The following is a 6,000-nucleotide window of genomic DNA, read 5'->3' as shown; positions in this document are numbered from 1 at the left end:
AATAAAAAATGTAAAAGAAAACATATATCCAACGCCTAACTATTACATAACTTAGACCAAATTGCTTCTATAAGACTCTGAAATGTAGTTACGTTTTCTCGGCTAGTCTGTCAATCAAGACGGGTGACAGCACAGAAATTCCCAAAGCGGCATTATCAGTAAAATTATTGATCCCTTGAATGGACTTTCATTATTATTTGAGCAGGAAGACTAAACTATTTTTAGAAACTGAACTTTCCTGTACTTAAATTAGACAGTTCTGGTCGGATTAATAGAAAAAACAGAATTCATACTTCCTGATAATGTAAGTCTCATCAAAACTGAATGTCTCTGTATCAGGCTCAAATTGAAAGAAATTAAGTGGTTTTTCTACGATATATGGGAAATTCGGTGTCGGCTTTTAGTTTTCTCTCTTTTATTTAAATCTTTTATCTAAGTTCTACAAGTTATATCAAGGCCGCCAACATAATTCTAAATAGTTTGACCACACAACCTAACCCCAAGAGATTTCCACCTAGTTGAATCATCATTTTCATTTTCTGGTAGCATTTTGTTGTTAAGTCTCGTATTTGTTGACTTAAGTTTGATTTCTATCATATAAGCAAAATTAGCCAAGCAGTTGAGATATGTGAATACAACTCTCAGAGATTTGATGTAAGATAATTGAACTAGTACCAATATTTAGCATTTTCAATGGCACTAGGCAGTGTGGTAAATTAGATGGAGGATTTAGGGCTTGAAAATACCTTTTTTTGAGTCTTCATTTAAAAAATGACTCCCTCCCTTCAAGTTTTGAGAAATACCTTTTCTTTCTGCAGCTTCGTTAAAAAAAACAAAAAAACTTGCGCTCCCCCCTTTTGTGAATTTTCACCAGCATTGCATGCTAGATAAGGGTAAATATTGACTGTAGGACAGAAATTAGTTAGAAAAGAGGAAGTATACCATTTGATGTCTGATTCTATGCTCTTTCAAAATATAAAGATCACTGCTGTTACAATTGCATTTCAGTTTACACTAATTGGACCAGGCTCTTAAATTATATAAATAACTACTGTTGCAATTGTAAGGATTACTACATTTGAAAAGAGCATCGAATGGTATGTTTGTTGTCTGGTATCTTTGCTACACAGGATAAGCTTAGCCTGAAATGTGGACATGTCAGAAGGTTGAAGAAGGTACAGTAGATTAATGGTATGGAATCTGGTAACAGTATATTCTATCCCTTCTTCTGAACTTAACACTGAGCTCAAGAAAACGATATTGAAGTTACTGCTGATGACAAGTTGAAATTTAGCACCCATATCAAGACTGTATCTTCGTCTGTTTTTCAATCTCTTGGCATCATCAGAAGGAGATTTTTAAGCTGGAATCCTAAAGTGCTCTTGAAATTCTATAAGGTACTAGTGCAACTGAAGCTTGAGGCCGTAATACCCATGACCTATTTTCAAAAATAATAAAGAAACCCTGGGAACAGGGCAATGCTGAGAAACCAAAATAATGAGTTGATTGCAACATGTCCTGTGAAGAACACCTCTGCTATCTCAATCTCTCCACACTTACATACACAAGAAAATAGGGATATGCCCCACGGTCCTATCATCATCGACTGGATTTGTCCATATGGCAAGCAAGCGCGATTTGACTTAGAAGCAAGTTAAAACTACTTAGAAAGAATTAATTAGTAGTAGACTTTTTTGTGATCCTGAACTCATTTTTCGAAAAAAAAAAAAATGAAGACACAACACTGAATTTCAATTAAAATCACTTATGGTAGAAAACTACAGATATAGTCTGTTGCATGGAATTGGATATGATTGCTTCAGTTAAACATGAAGGTTGAATTCAAATACTCATGGCAAAAGGGTTTTTAGTTTTTCTTCTTTTTTTTCCATTGGATTTATTCTTTTCATGCTTTAGCAAAGGTCAAAGGGAAGTTTTTTCATATTGTCTTTTACTGTCTAAAAACTTTATATGTTAAGTATTTTAAGAATGTTGAAGAACTCGCGTATCTGGATCAATAAGCTATTTTAAATCCTTGAAAAAAAATTGTGTCCATTTCTCTCACCTACTGGGAAATTATTAACACTATCGGTACTTGTGTATGATATACCCTCTACCTAATATTCTTCTAATATTTTTCTCTTACGCTCAATCCTAATGAAATATACCAAAGTAAGATAAAAATATAATACTTCAGAAACAAATTTGGGCTATAGATTTGCACATTAGGAGGGGGGGGGTAAGTATAGCTGGTATGTATGCCTAATGTGTTAGGTACAAATTATTCTGCATATTATGTAGTAAGAATTGCTTTTCAACTTCACACTGTCCAAATACTTTACCCCCAACCCTTCGTCCCTTTAATGTGCAAATATATAGCCCAAATTATATATTTTCCATCTATTCTGGCACTTCTGTTTGTCTTGTCTCACGCTAAGCTGAAAGAAACCCGTTCTATAATGTGTTAATAAATGAACAACTTGAGCGGTAGTGGGTTTATCATACTAGTACCATACCATCTATTATATTTGTTATAAAATTTCGAAGATGGCGCTCAAAGTATTATATAGGAGATCGCGATTTCGAGTTCTCTTACACGCTATGATTGAAATGGTGTCGTTTAGGGGCAATCCTAGCTTTCTTTCTATTACAATTGGGTAAATCGTGTATAAATTCTTTGGTGTTGTAAAGCATGCACCATATCGAGCAACTTCTTTCTTAGCAGATGTTCAATACAACATTTATTACAAAAGACGGTTGATAATGCAAGGTGCCTTCCAGAAACTGCCAACGTAGAGTCTCGTGCAAGACAAGACAAATCCGGAAAAGCAAATATTAAAAAAAAATGAAGAATTTGCTTTGTTTTGATACCTTTTCACTTATGTTTAAGTATTTTTAGGTAAGCTGTTGATTTACACGAGAAAGCTGTTTCAGTGATCAGAAACTGCGCTTTTACTGCACTGTAAGTTTTTTCCAGTTTCTTAATTTAATGTTAGTCTTACTGTAACAGTTTGAAGAGTGGTAAATCATGGGTTATCCGGGTCAATCCTGGGATTGGCCTGGTTAAACATGGAAGTCTGAAAAATTATATTAAAAGGTCGATTTTGAGGTTTTATTAAGATATTGAGCTAATCCTTAAATTTGCCACTTCTTCAGTTCGTACTCAAAATAATAATTTGCCAATCTTTGGCCGTTTGTAGCAACATATAAACGTTTTCAAAATTGCTTGACCCTTTCTATACGAACGTTCTCGTCAAATGGATGCGTCGTCATTGTTATGCCTAAAGGTTGTATCTGACAGTTTCATTCCTCTGAGGTACTTTGCAAAACTTTTTTACTAATCTGTTCTCAAAGGATGGATCAGAATGGTAATTTAGATCAGGAAGATCGACGTGTCATTGACAGGGCCGTACCCAGGATTTTTTTCCCGGGGGGTGTTTTGTTCAAGGATTTCTTTTCGGGGGAGGGGGGGGGGTATACAAAAACCCCTCAAAAAATGAATAAAAAACTTGTTAGTATCCATTTCTGTTACGTTTTTACCAGTCAGACAAACATTTCGGGGGGGAGAGGGGGTTCAAACCTCCCCCCTGGGTACGGTCTTGTCAGTGAACAATACATTGCTGTGCCAATCCTACCGTTAAATGTAGCTATGAAAGCGCTTTTTGGCCATTATTTCGAAAGTTTGAAAATGTCAGATCCGATCTTTGGGCGTAGACAAGCGGATTAGTAGGGTGTTTTGTATCAGGATTGGTGAATATAGGGTATTTTAGGGGTACTCTTACTCTGATGTTAGATATTGTTTATATTGTTATCGCTAGATTTTGTTATTTATTTTGTTTTTAAATTAAGATATTGATGGTTTTGTATTCAAGTTAAGATAGTCTAACATGAAGTTTACTGAAAATAAAAGAACAAGAAAAACATGTTGTTGTTTAATGCATACATTGAAGATTTCAAGTAGTAACAATTTGTATTTGAATATTATTGTCTTCTAATTACCCAAAATAGATGCTCCAGTGAGTCTACTAGTGACAACCCCTAAGAACAACAAAATTGCCGATAACTGGTGATAATTTACCGTCAACTAGTGGTAAAAACACCTATAAGGTAGAGCCGTTGAAATGCTACATTAACTTATTCCAATTGTGGAACAGTTTGTCCTTGCCACTTAACTCATCAAGTAATTTTTCCCCCTTTCAATAATAAAAAAAAGAAAATCAAATAGAAAATTTTCCAAGATTGTATTAAACTGTGTTTGATTCTGTTGAATAATAAAATCTCAACCAACTTGCTGATATTAATCAAGTCAAAGTAGTGAATCGGTTCAGGCTCTAAGCAAGATTAAAATGTAAAATAATTGCTTATTATTGAAAACAATAATAATCATTCTTGCACATGGGAAAAAGGGGGGCCCCCCCCCCCCCCCTCTTTCAACACCCCTTGGTTTGTTCAAAGGGCCTGAATAATTGAATATGATTGTTTAAAAGTGCACTTTTGTTTGAACCTTGGATCAAGTCTTTGTGCACCTCTAGTAATAATGAAGCATATTATGCTTTGTTCTTTCAAACAGTTCGTGGTAAGGAACAATCCGGCTCAATAGTAACCGAAACTCTAAAAAACGGAAATTTTATACCAATAGGTATATTAAAAGAATCGAATTTTTATGTTGATTTTAAACATATAAATTTCATCAAATTTAATCATACCCATCAAAAGTTACGATTCTGAGAAAATTTGCCTAATTTTCGAAAAAAGGGGGAAACACCCCCTAAAAGTCATAGAATCTTAATGAAAATCACATGATCAGATTCATCGTATCAGAAAACCCTATTGTAGAGGTTTCAAGCTCCTTTCTACAAAAATGCTGAATTTTGTATTTTTTGCCAGAAGAAAGATCACGGATGCGTGTTTTTTTTCAGAGGTGATTGTAGCGATCCAGTGGCCCTAGAATATTTATATAGGGCTCATTCAAACGGAAATTAAAAGTTCTAGTGCCCTTTTTAAGTGACCAAAAAAATGGAGGGCAACTAGGCCTCCTCCACTGCTCCTTTTTTCTGAAAATTGTCCGATTAAAATTTTGAGATAGACATTTTGTTCAGCATAGTTGTAAGGCCGAATATCTATGCCTTTAGAGATATCATGACCCCCCACAGACCCTGGGGAAAGGTCTTTCAGTTACAAAATTTTCCCGTTGTTTATGTATAGTATTTGTTATCGGGAAGTATGCATACATTTTTGGGTGGGGGGGGTGAATTTTCTGCTGACGGGATTTTCTAAAAAGATAATTTTCCATAGGGAGGGGAGTTCACAGGAGGTGAATTTTTCAAGGGAAATTTTACACGAAATTCTTCTTATGTTTTACTTTCTCTTTGCCGTCTCATTTTTACCCGTGGAGATGTTAAGTGTAATTGTCCGGGGTAGATTTTCACCAGTATTGAATTACCTAGAGAATAAATCCGTGGAGAGAAGGAATTTTTCGTGGAGGTGTAGCCTGATTTCCTGGAATTATCTAAAAAACGATAAGAAATTAGATTAAAAAAAAAAGTTTTTTCAACTGAAAGTAAGGAGCAACATTAACACTTAGAACGAACAGAAATTATTACGTATTTGAGGGGGGTTGCTCCTCCCCAACACCTCGCTCTTTATGCTAAAGTTTGATTTTTTTTTTCCAGTTCTTTAAGAACAACTCTGTTCGTTTAATTAGAACAATAAGAAGCTTTTTTTAAAAGTGCTAAAAAAAACTTTAGCGTAAAGAGGGAGTGTTGAGGAAGAGCAACCCACACATATACGTAATAATTTCTATTCATTTTATGTTTTAGTGTTGCTCTTTACTTTCAGTTGAAACTTGTTTTTTTTTTCTATTTAATTTAAGAAAGCAGTTAAGTTTAAGCTAGTTACCCATTGCTGCCCCAGTTTGCCCAGAAGTAAAATCCTCATAGAAGGTTTTGGGTTTGTCGGGGGGGGGGGTTACTGGAAAGTTTTTAGGCGAAAAGTTCTTTT

The 6,000-nt window shown here is 34.8% G+C and overlaps 1 protein-coding gene across 1 annotated transcript in view; it reads left to right on the top strand.

The window, feature by feature from the left end:
- Positions 1 to 2,905: 2,905 nt before the first annotated feature.
- LOC148949533 (protein gustavus-like) overlaps positions 2,906 to 6,000 on the top strand; it is an 87,514-nt gene continuing 84,419 nt past the window's right edge. The window contains exon 1 of the mRNA XM_089093561.1: positions 2,906 to 2,962. The gene's annotated coding sequence lies outside the window, so the exon portion shown is untranslated. The remainder of the gene's footprint in view (positions 2,963 to 6,000) is intronic.

The sequence above is a fragment of the Artemia sp. Qi Xiang Cuo genome, chromosome 8, assembly GCF_049724085.1.
Source record: "Artemia sp. Qi Xiang Cuo chromosome 8, ASM4972408v1, whole genome shotgun sequence".
In the NCBI taxonomy this organism is placed as follows: Eukaryota; Metazoa; Arthropoda; class Branchiopoda; order Anostraca; family Artemiidae; genus Artemia; species Artemia sp. Qi Xiang Cuo.
This window is presented reverse-complemented; position numbering and strand designations above follow the sequence as displayed.